This window comes from Macrobrachium nipponense, chromosome 12, assembly GCF_015104395.2.
Source record: "Macrobrachium nipponense isolate FS-2020 chromosome 12, ASM1510439v2, whole genome shotgun sequence".
Taxonomy (NCBI): Eukaryota; Metazoa; Arthropoda; class Malacostraca; order Decapoda; family Palaemonidae; genus Macrobrachium; species Macrobrachium nipponense.
The window spans coordinates 20,802,849-20,825,348 of record NC_087205.1 but is presented as its reverse complement, the minus strand read 5'-3'; positions in this window follow the sequence as shown (position 1 = coordinate 20,825,348).

Here is a 22,500-nt window from a genome sequence, read left to right as displayed (position 1 = left end):
TGTATGTATGTATGTGTGTGTGTGTATAAGCGTGAGCACCTAGACGCACGTTACGCAACCTAGCACCTCAAGGGAGGAGGAGTCATAACGTCCAGGCTTTCCTAGAATTAATCTCGGAGTCGCCTGTCTCTTATCATCTCGTTCTGAATGTCAACGACGAGGACCTCCCGACGAGGACCTTTCACGCTAGAATAAACACTTACGAAAAAAAAAAAATAAGTAAAACACTTACACTTTAGCACGTCTTCTGTTGCTTTCTTTCTCGGAACCAAGACGTAATGTCCTTGGCATCTAAGGGCGTGTGCACTTCGTGAGGTCATGGAAGGGCTTATTCCCTTTGATGGGAGATCACGTTCTGATTCATCTTTTGAATCATTGCAAAGTACGATTAATTGTAATCACATTGAATGTAAATTGATCATAATGTAAACAACATATTCTCACCATGCTTGAATTTCAATTCAGTGGCCCCTGTAGGCTTGCTCCTATGAATAAAAGTTTATCATCCGAATAATAATAATAATAATAATAATAATAATAATAATAATAATAATAATAATAATAATAATAATAATGGATGGAGCCAGATACAGAGAGAACAAAGATCCCCTCCATGAAAGCCTACAACACCAAGTAATTAAGGGAGAAAATAAGTGAGGTCAATGAAATAATGGGCATAATACACACCTCCAGTATCACAGAAACAAATAACTTGGCATATGCAAGAGCAAGATTAGTAGCAGAACTGATGGGGATTCGAACACCAACACCACCAGCACAACCAACCCAACAGAAACCAAAACAGCAACCTCCTTGGAAAAGGCGCCTGGAAAAGCAAATCATGGTGATGAGATCTGACTTGAGTAAACTGAAAGAGATGGCAGAAAAAAGGCTAAAAAGCAAGAAAACAAGGGAGGAACTCAACGAGAAATACAAAGTACAAGAGAGGGGACTAAACAACACAATAGAAGATGTAAAACAGAGGCTTAAGGCCAAAGCACATAAGATCCAACGGTACATGAACAGGAATAAGGGATACCAACAGAACAAACTATTCGGAACCAACCAGAAAAGACTATACAGCCAACTAAGAGGGGAAGACAACCACCCAGAAATTCCTAAAGCCGAACCAAGTAAGAGACTCTGGGAAAACATATGGAGCAATCCGGTATCACACAACAAACATGCAACATGGCTCCAGGAAGTCAAGGCAGAAGAAACAGGGAGAATAAAACAAAGATTCACAGAGATCACGACAGGCACAGTCAGACACCAACTAAAGAAAATGGCAAACTGGAAAGCCCCAGGTCCCGATGAAGTCCATGGATACTGGCTCAAAAACTTCAAGGCCCTACACCCACGAATAGCAGAACAACTCCAGCATTGTATCTCAAATCACCATGCACCTAAATGGATGACCACAGGAAGAACATCCTTAGTACAAAAAGACAAGAGTAAGGGAAATATAGCCAGTAACTACGGGCCTATCACTTGCTTACCAATAATGTGGAAGTTACTAACAGGTATCATCAGTGAAAGACTATACAACTACCTAGAGGAGACAAACACCATCCCCCACCAACAGAAAGGCTGCAGAAGGAAGTGTAGGGGCACAAAAGACCAGCTCCTGATAGACAAAATGGTAATGAAGAACAGTAGGAGAAGGAAAACCAACCTAAGCATGGCATGGATAGACTATAAGAAAGCCTTCGACATGATACAACACACATGGCTAATAGAATGCCTGAAAATATATGGGGCAGAGGAAAACACCATAAGCTTCCTCAAAAATACAATGCACAACTGGAATACAATACTTACAAGCTCTGGAATAAGACTAGCAGAGGTTAATATCATGAGAGGGATCTTCCAGGGCGACTCACTGTCCCCACTACTCTTCGTAGTAGCCATGATTCTCATGACAAAAGTACTACAGAAGATGGATGCCGGATACCAACTCAAGAAAAGAGGCAACAGAATCAACCATCTGATGTTCATGGACGACATCAAGCTGTATGGTAAGAGCATCAAGGAAATAGATACCCTAATCCAGACTGTAAGGATTGTATCTGGGGGACATCAGGATGGAGTTTGGAATAGAAAAATGCGCCTTAGTCAACATACAAAAGGGCAAAGTAACAAGAACTGAAGGGATAAAGCTACCAGATGGGAGCAACATCAAACGCATAGAATAATGGAAGGAGGGGATATAAAACACCAAGAGATGAAGGACACAATCAGGAAAGAATATATGCAGACTCTCAAGGCGATACTCAAGTCAAAACTCAACGCCGGAAATATGATAAAAGCCATAAACACAATGGCAGTGTCAGTAATCAGATACAGTGCAGGAATAGTGGAATGGACGAAGGCAGAACTCCGCAGCATAGATCAGAAAACCAGGAAACATATGACAATACACAAAGCACTACACCCAAGAGCAAATACGGACAGACTATACATAACACGAAAGGAAGGAGGGAGAGGACTACTAAGCATAGAGGACTGCGTCAACATCGAAAACAGAGCACTGGGGCAATATCTGAAAACCAGTGAAGACGAGTGGCTAAAGAGTGCATGGGAAGGACTAATAAAAGTAGACGAAGACCCAGAAATATACAGAGACAGGAGAATGACAAGCAGAACAGAAGAATGGCACAACAAACCAATGCACGGACAATACATGAGACAGACTAAAGAACTAGCCAGCGATGACACATGGCAATGGCTACATAGGGGAGAGCTAAAGAAGGAAACTGAAGGAATGATAACAGCGGCACAAGATCAGGCCCTAAGAACCAGATATATTCAAAGAACGATAGACGGAAATAACATCTCTCCCATATGTAGGAAGTGCAATACGAAAAATGAAACCATAAACCACATAGCAAGCGAATGCCCGGCACTTGCACAGAACCAGTACAAAAAGAGGCATGATTCAGTAGCAAAAGCCCTCCACTGGAGCCTGTGCAAGAAACATCAGCTACCTTGCAGTAATAAGTGGTACGAGCACCAACCTCAGGGAGTGATAGAAAACGATCAGGCAAAGATCCTCTGGGACTATGGTATCACAACAGATAGGGTGATACGTGCAAATAGACCAGACGTGACGTTGATTGACAAAGTCAAGAAGAAAGTATCACTCACTGATGTCGCAATACCATGGGACACCAGAGTTGAAGAGAAAGAGAGGGAAAAAATGGATAAGTATCAAGATCTGAAAATAGAAATAAGAAGGATATGGGATATGCCAGTGGAAATCGTACTCATAATCATAGGAGCACTAGGCACGATCCCAAGATCCCTGAAAAGGAATCTAGAAAAACTAGAAGCTGAAGTAGCTCCAGGACTCATGCAGAAAAGAGTGATCCTAGAAACGGCGCACATAGTAAGAAAAGTGATGGACTCCTAAGGAGGCAGGATGCAACCCGGAACCCCACACTATAAATACCACCCAGTCGAATTGGAGGACTGTGATAGAGCAAATAAAAATAATAATAATAATAATAATAATAATAATAATAATAATAATAATATATACTGGAAGAAGACCTTCATTAATAGAGGTTTTATTGACAATGATGGCTAATTTCAGCCGTATATATTTTGTATAAAAGTTTCTCTATTCTTCTTATTACTGACTTTTCTTCTGTACTCAAGTTGACTAATAAAACGCCAAATGGGGGATTCATGTAAAAAACATGGAATTTGTCAAATTGAATATATGATAATAATAATAATAATAATAATAATAATAATAATAATAATAATAATAATAACAACAACTAGGTAAAAACTATGACTATAGTAATCCTTCTCCCTTCAGCTTCATATAAATCTGCACTCCCATTAATAGTCCAGGATACCTTAATAGGACCCGTAAATCCTGGTCATGTCGTGGGAACTGGCAGGTTTGTAATTGATACGCAGGGGGAATCCGGCTGTGCTTTTCATCATCATTATCATTATCAATATTAATTTCGCTGTTATTCAAAATGGTTCAGACAAACAGCCACAGAGCATTAGACAAAATGGATAATCTATTACAAAACCAAATTATCAAAAAATACAGAACACTACTGAGCAAAAAACCATTTTGAAACCGAATTATAACGGGCATATGAAAAAAATAGTGCAAAAAAAAATTGGAGATTGGATTATGAAAAACAAATTTTAAAAATCGAATCTATTACGCGAGGTAACCTTGGAAGACCGAATAAATAAATACAACAAATAACTAATTTACAATAAATAATCTAATTAAATTATATATATTATATATATATAAAATTTAAAATTTTTTTATATATTTTATATAGATATTCTAATTCTATGTATATAGATCTATATATATATATATCTATACATCTATATATTCTTATCATAATCTATATATATATATATAATATATCTTATATATATATATATATATATATATCTATATCTGTATACTATATATACATATATATCTATTAATATCTATATATACTATTATATTAATATTATATTATATTATATCATTATATATATCTATATATATATATAATATTCCTACTTACTAGATATATAGATATAGATATATATATATATATATATTTATATTATTAGAGAAATATATATATAGGATATATATATATATGATATATATATATATATATATATATATATATATATAAGAACACTGTGTGAAAAATATCTTAGAACCGAATTGCACAAAAAAAATGAAAAAGAACACTTACCTGAAAAGATTTGAAACCGAATTATATATGAAAAAAGAAAAAACGCTTATATGTGAAAATTTTTAGAAAAAATTATAAAAACCGATTTTACCAAAACGAACACTAATTTGTGAAAGAAACTGGAACCGAGTTATAAAATGAACACAAATAAAACCTAATATGAGGAAAAAATCCAAAAACCGAATTATAAAAGTATTGTGTAATTCAGTCGAGCTATTCGAGAAATGCTTTAAAGCAAAGCTTTCGGGAAAATGAGAAGGGAGTGGAAACTAGACAGTTTAAAAGGACAGCGAAAAAGTGAAATAGAGAGAGATTTCCTTTGGGTTATACAGGAGCACTGCAATAAAAAAAAGAAAACAGGGGGAAGTAAAAAGAATTTAGACTTTGAAACCCCCACAAAGGTTCGGTCACAATCGTAATACCTAACTTTCTTTATAAAATTACTCTTATAAATAAAAAATGTTGCATACACAGTTATCTATCTCCTTACTCGGCTGCACTGTGGTTGAGTGATAACAATTATGAAAATATTAAAAACCATATTCAGAGGTTTGCTGTTGGGATAAGACGAATATTCTGCATCACAGGGGCCGCTTAGCAACATTAGGTTACCCATCATTGTCCTATCGGGTTTCAGATATCAACATCAAATCATTAAAATTGTTTTAGTTATTCATAATCTAAGTTCGGAATAAACCATAAACATAAGTAATAAAATTAAATACACACTGAGTTTGAAATAATAATAATAATAATAATAATAATAATAATAATAATAATAATAATAATAAAATTATGCAGGAAGTTGACCCTCCTTCAAACAAGCCCTGTTAAATAGGGTGGCTGTATTCAACGAATTAATCTTGTATGGTATTTTTTCTATTTTAAAATTATTCGCCTTTCGCGCTCTGCGATGTCAGACAATAACCGGTCGTTGTTCATATTGGAAAAAGGACAGCTGCGATAAGAAATAATTGTATTCAGGAATAAAATATCCAGTAGGGAAATCCGTGATTCAGTTAGGGGTCCGTTGTCTAGAGTTCGGTTTGGGCGGGATCCGTTCTCTGGAATGCTGGTATCACTGTTTCTTGGTACCGTCGACATGTTTCGACCACCTCGCTGGTCATCTTCAGGACGAGTTCGTTCCGGGAAGAACTGGAGAAACCCGTCGAATGTGGCAGAACAGTAGGTTCTGGCCAAGACCGGTTCAGAACTTCAGCCAATGAGAATACAGCCCTCGGTGTAGAACTTTTATAAATACCGCCACAATCGAGCCGTTTCTCTAGTTATTGTCTGACATCACTGAGCCCGAAAACTGAAGAATTAGAAAAATTGAAAAAATCATATACAAGATTAGTTCGTCGAATACAGTCATCCTTTTCAACATCATCATCATCATAATAATAATAATAATAATAATAATAATAATAATAATAATAATAATAATAATAATAATAATAATAATAATAATAATAATAATATATTATTATTATTATTATTATTATTATTATTATTATTATTATTATTATTATTATTATTATTATTATTATTATTATTATTATTATTATTATTATTATGATTGAATAAACCATATACAAGATTAATTCGTTGTATATAGTCATCCTTTTTAATAATAATAATAATAATAATAATAATAATAATAATAATAATAATAATAATAATAATAATTATGATTATTATAATTATTACTATTATTATTATTATTATTATTATTATTATTATTATTATTATTATTATTATTATTATTATTATTATAACTACATTTTACTATTAGTATGAATGTGGAGTAATACAATAAAAAACGATTACAACTCGATAATTACACTAATAGCAGAATGAAAAACAACAATAATAATAAAAATAAAGAGACTAGTATCTATTTCCACGTTCAAAACCAAGTGAAGAGAAACAGTTATATCTACGATAATCAGAAAGTGAGTATCTGTATTTTTGACACTGGTGTTTGTTGATTTTGTGACTCGTCCTTGCTGCTTACCGTTTACAACTCTGTTACATGAACCGCTTGAAGCCTGCGAAATTACAACATGAGTTATTAACCCTGACGCTCTCTCTCTCTCTCTCGCTTTCAAGAAAACTCTCTCTCTCTCTCTCTCTCTCAGTAAAGCAACCTCTCTTTCTCGCTTTCAAGTTAAGTAACTGTCTGTCTCTCTTTCTCTCCAAGTAAAACAACTCTCTCTCTCTCTCTCTCTCTCTCTCTCTCTCTCTCTCTCTCTCTCAAGTAAAGCAACCTCTCTGTTTCTCTCTCTACATCGCCGTCAAGTTAAGCAACTGTCTCTCTCTCTCTCTTTCTTTCCTTCAAGTGAAACAACTCTCTCTCTCTCTCTCTCTCTCTCTCTCTCTCTCTCTCTCTCTCTCTCTCTCTCTCTCTCTCTCAAGAAAAGCAATTCTCTCTCCCTCTTTCAAGTAAAGCAACCTCTCTCTTTCTCTCTCTTTATCGCCGTCAAGTTAAGCAACTGTCTCTCTCTCTCTCTTTCTCTCCTTCAAGTGAAACAACTCTCTCTCTCTCAAGTAAAGCAAAGCAACTCTCTCTCTCTCTCTTTCAAGTAAAGCAACCTCTCTCTCTCTTTTTCTCGCCGTCAAGTTAAGCAACTGTCTCTCTCTCTCTCTTTCTCTCTCGTAGTAGCCATCTTGCTTGGTGAGACGTACCCGCGTGAAGTCAGATTAATCAACAGATATCACAAGTTTAACATACGACTAGAATTTGAGAAATATCTAGAAGTGTTCGTGAACTATCGGTGATAAGATTAGTGTGAAAATAGTAGGATAAAGCGTCTTCTAAGTTAGTTTATTAAGTGTAATACTATAAATCAGAACAAGATGGCAGTAAGTTCCAACTGCGGGAAGAGGTGGCGTAATTTGGCGTGTTTAGCAGATTCGCAATACGATGAGGTAGCAGGAAGGGAACTGGCATTTCTCATCTATGAAATCAGCAACAGTCCTAACCAAAAAGATACAAAAGCATTCATAGATATATTAGAAGGATATAATCCTTCAAACTGGAACAAATCTAATGAAAACATCTTGAAAATAATTGAAGAAGTTCCAAATAAAATCCAAGTGGTCAAGAGACTCATAAAGAAAATATACATAAACCAACATATTCCGACAAAGAAAATGAATAAGGTGAATCTTGTGAATATCCTAATTGATGCATAGGAAAACGAATGCCAAAAGCATGCAAACTGTGTAAGGTTTGGTATAGCATAGTCAATCCACAAAACCTAATCAGAAAATGTGCTGCATGCAACATTCCGACCCATCCACAGTGTGCTGAGGTAATACAAGATTTGAGAAAAGATACAAGAATTTTTTGTTCAACATGTCTATCATGGATAGACAATGTTATTAAATCAAGATTGAATGTACAAATAGTTGAGGATGAAGAAGAAGAGGAAGAGGAAGAAGAAGAAGAAAAAGAAGAAGAGGAAAACGGAAGAGAAGTAAACAAAAATGAAATGACAGAAAAAAATAAGGAAAACAAAGAACAAGATAAAAGTATGGATGCAGAGATACTCATTGATACTACATATGAGGCAATAAAGCAGCATACCTACGAAGAAATAAATTACGATATGACAACAGAAAAGCAAATCCCGAAGAGGCTCTACCCAGATCTATACAATGACGGGAAAGAGGAAAAAATAGACAAGAAAGACAAAATCTGCAACCTTTTGAAAAGAGGGAATTGCAGATTTGGAGAAAGATGTTACTACAAACATCCTAAGATATGTCAAAACTATGAAATATATGGTAAATGTGCATACTTAGATGGATATGGGGATGATTGCAGAGATCTGCATCCAAAAATATGTAAAAACAAATAAAAGAAGGAAAAGGATGTAAGTTCGACAAAAAATGCAAATATATGCACCCTGTAGCCATGAATCATAATCAAATAAATAACCAACCAAGTAATAAAATCCAAAATAAGAAAGAAACAAATAAAGAGAGAATCAAGAATATCAGGTAAAAGAGAAAAGCAAACCACCAATGAGATATGCAGGAGGTGTCAGCAAAAAATTTCAAAGCATCAGCTCCGAAATTCTACTCAAGAGATAATAACTGTATTTATTATGCAAGAGGATATTGCAGAAACGGAGAAAAAAAATTGCAGATTCAGACACAAAATGAATAATTATGATGAAGGAAGATCAAATATTATGGAAAAGTTGGATTTTTTAATGTCAGAATTTCTGGAATGAAAAAAAAGAACAACATACCAGAACAGGAAAGAGACATGGGAAAATCCTTATTACTACCAGTATTAAATGAAGGAGAAAACACGCAAACCATCATAGTGATGAATGCGCAGGGTTTAGTTACGAGTAACTCAAAAAGAAAAATAGAGTACTTAGAAGAACTAACCCAAAATGAAAAGAAAATAGATATAATGAATATAAGTGAAACCTGGTATTCCCAAGAGACTGGGTATGATGATCAAATAAAAGGGTTCCAAACTTATAGATCAGATAGAAAAAATAGGAATCAAGGGGGAACCGCAATATATGGGAAAGACAAAAAACAAGGAAAATATATGAGAAATATAGTAACTCAGAATGTGAACTAATAGCGGTAGAATTTGAATCTGAAAAATTGATGAACATAGTATATATACCTCCTAATACTAAAGAGTTTGACTTAATAATTGAAAAATTGGATGATATATGTAGAAATCACAAGGACTGGACTATTCTCCTATCTGGTGACTTCAACTTTCCTTTCGTAGAATGGAAAGAACGAATAGGAGATTGTGGTTGTACTTATACATATAAAAAAGAGAGTAATAGTAGTGCAGAAGATAAGAGGCAATTTGAAAAGCTATTAGATATGCTACTAGAATACAACATTCAACAAATAAATCACCTGCCAACAAGAAAGGAAAATACTTTAGACCTAGTATTTGTGAACGAGATGATTATGTTAAAGAAATAATAGTTTATAATGCGAATATTTCAGACCATAATGTCATAGAATTAACAGTTCATTCCAAAGCAAGTGAAAATAGAGATAAGCAAGAAATGAAAAAGTGGGAAGGATATGGAAAATACAACTTCTACAGTAAAAATATAAAATGGTCAGAAATTAATGAAGAATTAAACAAAGATTGGGATAACATTTTCGTAAGTGATGACATAAGGGTAAATACGGAGATATTATATAAAATATTGAGAAAATAGTGGAAAAATATATACCGAAGAAGAAAAGTAAACATCATTCATGCATACCAAGAGACAGAAGGATCTTGTTCCAGAAAATCAGAAAGTGGAAAAAAGGTCTTGCAAAAGAAAAAAATGCATGGAAAGTTATAGAACTAAAAAGTAAGATAGAAAATGCAGAACAAAAGATTATACAATCAAAAGAAAATGAAAAACGGGACTTGGAAGAAAAAACCCTATTAAATATCAAGCAAAACCCCAAACTATTATACTCATATGCGAAGAAGATGAATAAAAGAAGAATAGAAATAGGCCCTCTGAGAATTGAAGGGAGATTAACGAATGAAAAAAAGGAAATTTGCAACATACTGGCAGAACGATATAAGAGAGAATTCACCCCTAGAATAGATAATGAAGATAATGATATAGAAGTAAGGGATGAAAATAGTGAATATTTAGCTGACATAGATATTAATGAAGCTGATATTGTGCAGGCTATTAATGAAATTAAAAATGGAGCTGCTGCAGGGCCTGATGGAATTCCTGCTATTTTGTTAAAGAAAATAGTTCATTCTATCGCAAAGCCACTTGCAATATTATTAAGACAAAGTGTAGATACAGGCAAGATTTATGATGAGCACAAATTAGCATATATTACCCCTACTTTCAAAAGTGGATCAAGACTAGAGGCAAGTAATTATAGGCCTGTGAGTCTAACATCACATATTATGAAAGTGTATGAAAGGGTAATGAAGAAAAATATTATGAAACATTTAATAAAAAAAAAAAAAAAAAAATAATTTGTTTAATAAAGGACAACATGGTTTCGTACCCGGAAAAAGTACACAAACCCAACTGTTAGTCCACCGTGAGAACATATTCAAAAATATGAAAAGCGAAATGAAACAGATGTGGTTTATTTAGACTTTGCAAAAGCTTTTGATAAAGTAGACCATAATATATTAGCGAAGAAAATTAGAAAACACAATATCGTGGATAAAGTAGGAAGATGGTTAAAAGAATTTTTACACAACAGAAAACAGATAGTTATTGCAAACGACGAGAAATCGGATGAAGCCAAGGTAATATCCGGTGTACCGCAAGGTACGGTGTTAGCTGCAATACTGTTTGTTATTATGATTGAAGACATAGACAATAATGTTAAGGATTCGGTAGTGAGTAGTTTCGCAGATGACACAAGAATAAGTAGAGAAATTACTTGTGATGAAGATAGGAACGCTCTACAAAGAGACCTTAACAAAGTATATGATTGGGCAGAGGTAAATAGGATGGTATTTAACTCTGATAAATTTGAATCAATAAATTATGGAGACAGAGAAAGAAAGCTATATGCATATAAGGGACCTAATAATGAGACCATCACAAATAAGGAAGCAGTTAAAGACCTTGGTGTGATGATGAATAGGAACATGTTATGCAATGATCAAATAGCAACTCTGTTGGCAAAATGTAAAGCAAAAATGGGAATGTTGTTACGGCACTTCAAAACAAGAAAAGCTGAACACATGATTATGCTTTATAAAACATATGTTCGTAGTCCACTTGAATATTGCAATATGATATGGTACCCACAATATCAAAAGGATATTGCATAGAGAGTGTACAAAGGTCCTTTACAGCTAGAATAGAAGAAGTTAAGGACCTAGACTACTGGGAAAGACTACAATCTTCTTAAAATTATATATAGTCTAGGAAAGGAGAAGAGAACGCTACATGATAATTCAGGCATGGAAACAGATAGAAGGAATAGCAGAAAATATCATGGAACTAAAAATATCAGAAAGAGCAAGCAGAGGTAGATTAATAGTGCCCAAAACTATACCAGGAAAAATAAGGAAAGCACACAGGACATTAATCCACTACGCACCAGCATCGATAATGCAGCGTCTATTCAATGCGTTGCCAGCTCATCTGAGGAATATATCAGGAGTGAGCGTAGATGTGTTTAAGAATAAGCTCGACAAATATCTAAACTGCATCCCAGACCATCCAAGATTGGAAGATGCAAAATATACCGGAAGATGTACTAGCAACTCTCTGGTAGACATTAGAGGTGCCTCACACTGAGGGACCTGGGGCAACCCGAACAAGATGTAAGGTCTGTAAGGTAAGGTAAGGTCTCCTTCAAGTGAAACAACTCTCTCTCTCTCTCTCTCTCTCTCTCTCTCTCTCTCTCTCTCTCTCTCTCTCTCTCTCTCAACTTCAAGATACCAAACAACCATCATATAAACGTTAAACATTTACAAATCGGGGTACACAAAAAAACGGATATTCGGTATCTAAAGTATATTTTACTTGCCAAAAGTGTCCAATTTTGGATAAATGTGACATTTTTCTTTGCACAAAATACTTTTACGTTTAAAAAGAATTACACAGCCGTATCAATCGACCTAAATGTTGCGTCCCCAGGTAAGCCGCTGGGGACACAGTAACGTCTCCCAAACGTAATCAAAGCCACAATACACTAATTCCAACGCTCTGCATTTGAATCTGTAACTTATTAATGTATATATACCCTGGAAATTCCCCGACTGGTTTTTTTTTTATCATTAGAGACGATAAAAGATTTAATGTATCATAAGTCATATTCTTGTGTCGTTTGAATGAACTTGAGTGTATATACATATACACACAAACATAAATTCAAAAAACGTTCTTAAAACATCGCTGTATTACAATAAAGGATTAATCAGTGGGTCCAAAGTTTTGTTGGCGTATTAACTGCGTCGTCGTTTTCTTTCATTTGATTGATTTCACCAGCGTGTACGCACACGCGTACACATATGCATAAATATTTAGATACATACATGCATATATGTTATAGATAATACAAATATATATATATATATATATAGATATAGATATATAAATAATATACATATATATGCATCTCAAGTATAAAAGACCCATTAAAACACTGGTTTAAAGCTAAGGACTATATTTCGGTGGACTGACTACCTTCCACTCTTATGGAAGTGAGTCCACCGAAATATAGTCCTTAGCTTTAAACCAGTGTTTTAATGGGCTTTATATACTTGAGACGTATCCTGTTTTAACATAAGAACATATAAACATATATAATATATATACACGCAAGAATAAATATGTATCAGTATGAAGTAATATGCATATATTTACGGGAGGTTATCTGAACATTTCAGAACACTTCAAAAAACTTGGAAAACCAAATAATGTTTAAAAGAATTTCAGAGAAATAATTCCATACAAAATTGAGAGAGAGAGAGAGAGAGAGAGAGAGAGAGAGAGAGAGAGAGAGAGAGAGAGAGAGAGAGAATCGTATAAACCAGTAGAGAGATATCCGGTGAGAATGAATATTTTCTTTAAGAAAATATGAGAAAATAACAGAACTGTATAAGCCTGAAGGAGAGAATCCCACCAAGAGGACGTATGGATTTCCTTCAAGTGACTTGCAATCAACAAAGCTCCTAAGAGATGGGGGATGGGGGGGTGTGGATGCTGGGGGTGGGGGGAGGGGGCAGGAAGAGGGAGACATCCCGTCTCCAGACAATGGAGGAGAAGAGGAGGTTTGAGAAACAGAAAGATGGCCAGGTGGTGGAGAGCTTGGGGATATATATATATATATATATATATATATATATATATATATATATATATATATATATATATATATATATATATATATATATATATGAATTAAGCCACAAATGCCCTTAATATCAAAATTCACTTTGCCTTAAGAATACTTCATACCCAAAGAACATAAAATATGTCAGCTGCACATGCCCCAGCCAGGATTCGGACCTATGCTTTTCAGGTTTGACGTAGAAAGTTGATTTACCCACTAAATTTGATACCACACACACACACACACACATTATATATATATATATATATATATATATATATATATATATATATATATATATATATAATATAATCAGATTAAAGAGAAACGTTTTCGGGACGCGCCCCCTAGAAAAAAATCAACTGTCATACTTAACTCTGTGTACCGACCGGATATGGGATCTAATAAACACACACCTACCACAACTGAGCCAGGTATATATCATCCCCTCCGGCAGCTTTATCAATGCTGCAGTATAATTCCATTGAGGAATCCTATCAGTGGTCCTAATTGAGAAATCGCACCTGCATCGTTCGCATTGAATTCACGGGTATGGATGCCACTACATGTGAATGGCAAGCAGTAATGATTTCTCTTTGCATGTGATCAAGTTTACTTGATTCCATTACTACTCTATGATGGGCTTATTTGCTTCGTCAGCCGAGTCAATACAGTTATATTTATAGTAACTTTGGCTCTGTTGTTAACTGGTTGTTCTGAAGCCACAGTTACAAGAAATACTCTCTCCTGATTCTGTTCTTTATTCCTACGAAAAGTACCTTTCCTGTGACAATTGGTTAAGCACTGCCGAGTCAATATGATAATATTTATAATATCTGGCTTTGCTACGTATATACTGGTTTGCCTGAGATACTAGTTACCAGTCAGAGACCCTCCTGATTTTGTGTTTTAATTCCTACGAAAATTCCTTTTTTTTATGACAATTGGTTTAGAATTGTCTCAAGTAGAAATTTTCATTTTACTGTGACTGTTTGGTAACTATTCCTTCTCCTCCACTGCCATGCAGTGGAAGTTTCCTCCTACTTTTGTGTTTCCAGACTTGTAACCTTCCATCTTTGAAGAGACTGGTATATCACTTCTTGGGATTAAAAGCCTGGAGCTTTTTCCGCTCTCCTCATTTTTTTTTTTTTTTTTATCCTTCGGGCCAGGTCTATACACGAACAATACAACCCCCCTATGGGCTACTGTAGTATGAAAATTTGACGTTAATTTTTCTTTGGAAATACTCTCAACTTGCAGAAGTCCTGCTTAATGTTATTCTAAAACAAAGTTTCCTTTGTGGTTACTGTTCGCTGTTTCTGTCACAGATAGTGACGTCCTGACGTTTGCCAGACTTCCGTATTTTTTGTCTATCAATTGTATATTATTTTTGAAGTAGTTTCCATCACAGAACTGGGCTGCATTCTTTCACCCAAGAACTGTCTAGAGTATTATTTACTTTCAGAAGGACGTTAATAAAATCTTTTTGTGGCACTGACTCAGCAAAAACTTACTTAAAAGTGGTCTTATTTACCTTTGCATATGAACACAATTCAAACTATTCAAATTACAGTGAGAATTCTGAGAGTGAAACGAAGTTCCTTTACAAAGGAGTAATTCTAGGATGTACGGGACCATTTCTTTGAGTAAATAAGTATCCGAGTATGGGAGTGCGCGCCTGTGTTTACAAATGTATACACACACATGGCTGTCCATCTTAAACTTTACGTAGCTGCAGTTTTCACTCCTAAAGAATAAATAATACTCTAGACGGTCCTTGGGTGAATGAAAGTGACTCAGGGTTGTGGTGGAAACTACTGAAAAAAAATAGCATCACAATTAATATACAAAAAATACGGAAGTCTAGCAAACGTCAGCACGTCGCTATCTGTGACAGAAACAGTGGACAATAACCACGAAGGAAACTTTGTTTTAGAATAACATTAAGCAGGACTTTTGCAAGTTAAGAGGCTTTTTCCAAAGGCGACAGTAAGTGTCATAAGGGACTAAAGAATTATGAGTCATGATGTGGACCTCTACACTTGCTCCCCTTAACCGAGACGACATGTATGAACGAGTACCTAGGAGGGTATTTGTGGCATGAACCTAAAGAAAGTGGATGGTCTTTCGTTCAAGAATGTAAAAAAAAAATACAAAATAAAATAAAAAGAATAAGAATTTGCATGCTCTAAACCATCAATGGAGAGATGATGGTGGGATAATAACGAAGTAGTTGGGGGACAGAAACCTACAGGTTTTATTTTTTCATAAAATAGTTTTTTACTTAAGCTGTCTAGCCAATACTTCTGCAGGGAATAGGTTTGTACAATGTAGTTTTAAATTGTAAATTGTCATAAGAGTTTATTTCTAATGATAGGATCATTTGCGGCATACATTCTAAGGTTCCATTAAACATAGGTACTAAGAAGAAAATCTGTGATAGAAGTAAGGCCAAAATCGAGAAAATCTTGTAAAATATACAAACAACATCTGAAGGGAATGTCCCAAGATGAAACGAACGGGAATTGCATATTGTGCCTGGCAAAAAAAAAAAAAAATAAATAAATAAATAAATAAAAAAAAAAAAGGAGGGGGGCGTGAACGCTTTTACCTCCACAGTCAGACAGGAAGTTTCAATAGGACGCCATGGCAGACAACAAAAATAAAATGAAAATAAAGCCTACAAGATAAGACCGTTCACAAGCGGAAGCAAGCAGACAATAATTCTCTCGGCTTTATCTGGGCAAAAGGAAGCGCAAATATGCGGCAAAAAGAAAGCATCGAAGCAAAGAGAGAGAAACAGGAAAAAATAAATAAAATAGAAGCGAGAGAACCCGAGAACTCTGCAAATGCCTTCACGGTCCGCAAGAGAGCGGGAAAAAGAATAATTGTGCTCTGGCTAATTTGCGCTCTCGCTGGAATGAGCCGAGAGTCGCGTCCGCTGGGGGAAGCTCTGCTACAGAAATAATGCTCCTAATGCTCCTAAATCAAGCTCGCACACGAAGGTCCGACTATTATTGCCCCTGGGCTGGAATGGGGAGGACCGACGGACAAGAAAAAATCTCGAACGTTCTGAAGAGAAACGGTCCTCCCTCCCTCAATGCGAAGAACCCTGGGGACGATGGAGGGGTGTGGGGGGGAGGTCATATGGTGTTTGGGTATTGGGGAGGGATGGGTTGTGGTGGGGAGAGGGGTAGGGGCGAGACGGGTCTCATGAGGCAGTGGTCGTTCAGGACGATACGAGTCAGTCGTAGGTATCTGCAGAGATTCTCTCTCTCTCTCTCTCTCTCTCTCTCTCTCTCTCTCTGTGTGTGTGTGTGTGTGTGTGTGTTTAAAAATTGCTGGGAAGTGTGTTCGTGTAGGAAATACTAATATCAAATTAGGCGACAGTTAATCTAAATGATTCACGAAAATTTTGATAAATGGAGGTGGATAGCATATAGTTTAAGGGATTATTTTTCTAATCAAGTAAAAAAATTGTCTATGTATAGAAAAGGTCACGAAGAAAAAATAAACGAAAAGACATTAAAAAAAAGTAGTCATGAATTTATGCTTACTTGATAGCAACGAGGTACAATAGAAATCTAATCACCACGATGAAAAAAAAATGACTGGAAACACTAAATTATATTAATTGACATCTATATTCTATGCAATACAAAAAAAATGGACCGGAATGACACAAAAGGTTAAATGTGACTATGACTGGAACATTAAAGCTTGCGGAATCTACTGAGTTATTACTATTATTATTAATTATTATTATTATAGCATTAGGCTAAGAAAAATGTCCAAGATGGAACTCGGTAACAGTGATAATGAAATAAATTGTTGTCTTGGTAATAGTGATGATGAAATAAATTATGTAACAAAGATAATTATATAACCTCAAACCGTATAAAGAATGTCAAACAACTAAAAGTGAAAAGTACTATTTATCTCTAGTTTTTACTGTTGACAAAAAACTTCTTTAAAGTTCTTGGGACAAAAATTAATCGAATCAATTTTACGTTTTTTGCTCGCTGACAAAATAAAGAAAAAAAATGTTATGCGTTTTGTTTATTTTATAGCATTTCTGTCTAAGTACTTTGTAAGCATTTAGTAAGCGAAGAATAGTCGAAAAGTCTTCTATTTTTCTTTGAAAAATAGAAGCCATCAGAATTAAAGAAAAAAAAATGATCCATACAATACTTGATCAATATAATGAACGGTATTAGTTCATGGCCATATAACAGAGAGTTTACTATAATGACGCAAACATAGTTAATAGTTCCTTCTCGTCGTTATTATGCAACAGAAAACCTGACTATCATTACAAGACTCAGTATTATGATATAACTAAGTTTTAGGTTGGTTATTTTTCTTTGACTGCAAAAAAAAAAAAAAAAAAAGAAGTTTCTTGCTTTTATTCTCCTAAATCTGATGGCATATCCTGAAGAACTTATTAATCGTAGACTAATAGCATATAAAATGCGGAATATACATAAACGAAAAAACTGCTCCACCCATTTCATGTGTTTGTAGGACTGAAACCCTAGAGATGAATAAGACACTTGCAAAAAATGCAACCCATTGAAGTTTCAACTATTTAGTAATGATCAGATAATTTCAAGAGATAATAATAATGAATTAGTAATAATAATTATAACTGGTATGAATTATGTATAAAGAGCAGTTTTAGTTTCTTCTGCTTAGCATGAGTTAATTCCGCCAGAACAAACATCCTTAAATAACATACACGAATTTCTTCATTCTGTTTTCAAGCAAAAGGGAAATGGACAGCTTGATTTTGCATGTAAATATTTCTTTTACCTAATCTAATGTATTGCGTACAATACGCAAATGTTTTTTTAAGAGGAAGGAAAATATATTTTGGCAATAAAAAATCTGGAGGAGTATCAAAGAACGAAAAGAAAGATCATGAAGATAAAGTTACTGAAGATGATACGTGGAAGAAGGAGAAGAAATTACACAAAACATTTAGTCAGTGACATTTTAAATGGCAAAGTCTTTAAGAAACAGGCAAATGCTCTACACTATTTATCTCTAAGAGTGACTTACAAGATGATTAAGATTTCCATTACAAGAACAATTACAATGGAAAAACTTACAGAACAGATCAAGAAACTATCTTACTATGAAGAATGACCGAAGCAAAAAGCTGAAGGAGTTTTTACGAAGTATCTTAACAACAAACACGAACCATCTACTTTGTTTAATCGTTTAGTTTAAATGAAGAACTTGACAGATATATTTAGGAAGCAAATTTAAGAAAGAATGTCATCTTTACCTTGAGGTCACACACGGAGAGCCGCTTGAAGAACTTGGCCCTGCCGCACCTGACCATTGACCTGTCCACACTGAGCTGACTGATCCTCTTGCTGGAGGACACCGAGCGGACCTCCTCGTTGTCCACCAAGGAGGTCCCTTCGGCGTCTCCATCGTCTCCGACGTCCGTGTCGCCCTCGTACTCGCTCTTGTCGTCCGCCCTCGAGTCCTCCCGGTACCCGCCGTAGTCCTCCCGGAAGGCGCCGTTGTGCTCGCCCTCCTCCCAATCCTCGATGGTGAAGGTCGGGTACCTGCTGTCCCTCGAGGGGCGCCTCTCCTTCTGGTTCTCATCTTTGTCCTTCTCGCCCAGGGACGTCTTCGAGGTCAGCCTCGTCAGGGAGATCCTCTTCTTGAGCGCCCTGGCCAAGGAGTTCGTCTTCGAGTTGTTGCTCGAGAAACTGTCCTTGAGCTTGATCTCCTCGACGTCCGCCTCCACCCCGCGAATGGCAGGCATGACGTCAGCCTTGGCAAGTAGCTTTTCCACTTTTCAAGTGATTTCGCGGCTACGCGAATGTCACTGGCGCGAACGACGCGAAGTGACTAGGCACCATCGCGGGGAGCGATGATGATGGGAGTGAGGGCATTTTCGTGGGGCATGATTAGTTACGAAAGGAAGAAGGTCCTCGGATGTGACTGGTGGTCTCCCTTTAACAACTTATCACTGACGGGTTTAACCGGCGGAGGAGGAAAAGAGGCGAAGCAGAAGAGGGAACGGAGGCAGCTAAACGCCAAGTAGAGGGAAGGGTCCCCATCGCGAACAGGGACAGTTCTCCCATTGTGACGGAGGCCAAGTACTTCCTCCTCCTCTTCAGTCGGCAGAGAGCATCAAAGGTTGAGGGGACAAAATGCCAAGAAAAAAATGAAGGAGAGGGTACGGTGACGACCTGAAGAGAGAGAGGAAGAGGAGGACGAGTGGAAGAGAGAGTGAGAGAGAGAAGTAGAGGAAGGAGAAGAACAGGCTGCTAAAGATTCCTTCTCACTTTCATGAGATAAGTCACGACTCTCGAGGCTCGAACTTAGCCCATCACGTCAAAACAAAAGATTAAACAGAGGGACTTGAAAGGACAACATGAGACGATCCACGATCGTGTTTTAGTCTCCTTTTCTATTAATTTCTTTTGATTCTTCTTTATTTTCTGGTAAAACGCCAGGTTCCTACAGACATTCCGTTCACTTTAACTTCGGGAAAATATTGACATCACCAGTCAGATGTCGAAACTAAAGACATTCTTCTTTAAACATCAGTGAAATCACTTCATGCCATACGTTCTTTTCATCTTATTTTGTAAATAATAAAAGTCGATTCATTAATCGTTGCACTCGAAAACAACCGATATCTTTTTTCCAATGACCTCAGCCACGCACCTGAAGTCGACAAACAAACAGGGCTCAATATCACTTATCTACACTTGACCGACATCAAGATACCGGAAGACCACTGCCCAATATAATGCGTCTCTGTTCAGGTCCATTAAACATTTGTTACCTTGGCTAGATGACACTGACTTTCTCTTTATGCAATGAACAACATCCACATTCTTATCTTAGTATTAAATTCTTTTCCTGATCGTCATAGAGATTTGGTTCAAGAATGGGATTAGCACCAAATAAAATATGACATGTAATATGTTCCTGTGTGAGCAGAATAAAGTTTCAAAATGGTTAAAGAAAGGAGATTAACAGTTTTATGGTACACGATTTTTATATTAATCAAGGTAGTGTTATACTTACGATATAGGTAAAATTTTCATAGATTTTACAATCAACAAGTACAAGTACAATAATAATAATAATAATAATAATGAATAATAATAATAATAATAATAATAATAATAATAATAATAATAATAATAATCAATTATTATTTAATAATAATATATACACATTATAAGCAGCACCATTTCCTGAAACAGATTAAAAGAAAAACCTCCTTGGAGAACTTAACTGCTGACCTATGCGTGACCACTCAACCACTCAAGCAGAGTGGGTATAGAATTATCCTGGTAACTGACAGGTCAGCGGTTAATAAAATACTAAGAAATTATGTTAAAATACCAATAACAATAATATTAAAAGAGCACGAAATATCAGCATAACTCGCTGGGCTTCAAAGGGTGATGGCGAAGTTTATAGCATAAATCATATATTATGCTTCATGACTTCATGCAGGAGGAAAAATAAGAATATTCCTCCTTCATCTCCGAAAGCAAGAGGTAATCATTGCCGCAAGGGAATTCGTATACCACATTAACATTAATTTCCATTCCTGGTCGCCTTGTTTCAGAAAGGATAATATTGTTCCAGTCTCTGTTTCTCGTTCCATTTTCCTGGCTTGACTGCGATAAAGAAATTGAGTTGCAGAGACCTCTCAAAACAATATTCTTGAAGAACATGCACAAAAGCCAAAAACGTATATTTTGACAAAATATTCATAAAGAACATGGACAAAAGCGAAAAACATATATTGACACAATATTCTTGAAGACGTACAAAAAAACCAGTGGATGTATATTGTGACAGAATATCCTCGAGGAATAAATACATAAGTTGACTAAATATCACACAGGGAACGTGAGGACAATTCTTGCCAGAATCGAGATATGTAACCACAGCGAAAAGGAAACATTCCCAACACACATCAAGCCAACTGGAAACGAGAGAAATCAAACCCTCTATTAGTTGAACAACCAATCAATCTCTACAGATGAATAACCAATCAACCTCTCTTAGTTGAATAACCAATCACATCCAGTGTCTGAATCATCCTATGATAAATAACGGAACACGGATCAGATTTCCCAGCTGGCAACAGAAGTACCTGGAAGCAGATTTAATTAACGGAGTCAGTACGACTCTACTTTTTTTTTTTACTGAAGTATTGAACACAGGCTCTCCCACGGTTAGACACATGTATCGGTTCAATATGTATAAGTGACTAAAATACCAGAATTGCACATTCCACGAACAGGTACAGTAATATAATTCCTTTCGTGCCACGATTGATACAATGGGTCTTTCATAGAGTGTTTTGAAGTGAATGTCATTTTACAGAAGCTGACAAGACAATACTCCGACGGCAGAATCTCATCAAGTTGACCTACTATTGTTTATGCGTTTGGACAACAACAACCACTCTCCACGTATTTAGTGAAATTTAACTTTTTTCAATGTTATCATACTATTGAGTACAGTGTTGGTTTCCATAGCTGTAATAATAATAATAATAATAGTAATAATAATATTAATAATAATAATAATTTTTTGGGGGAGGGGACCTATCACAGTCCTCTAATTCAACTGGATGGTATTTATAGTATGCATCCTGCCTCCTTAGGAGTCCATCACTTTTCTTACTACGTGCGCCGTTTCTAGGATCACACTCTTCTGCATGAGTCCTGGAGCTACTTCAGCCTCTAGTTTTTTTCTAGATTCCTTTTCAGTGACCTTGGGATCGAACACTAGGCACGATCCCAAGTGATGGACTCCTAAGGAGGCAGGATGCAACCCGGAACCCCACACTATAAACACCACTCAGTCGAATTAGAGGACTGTGATAGAGCAAAAAAAAAAAAATAATAATAATCACCTCTGGATTTAAGTCATGTCG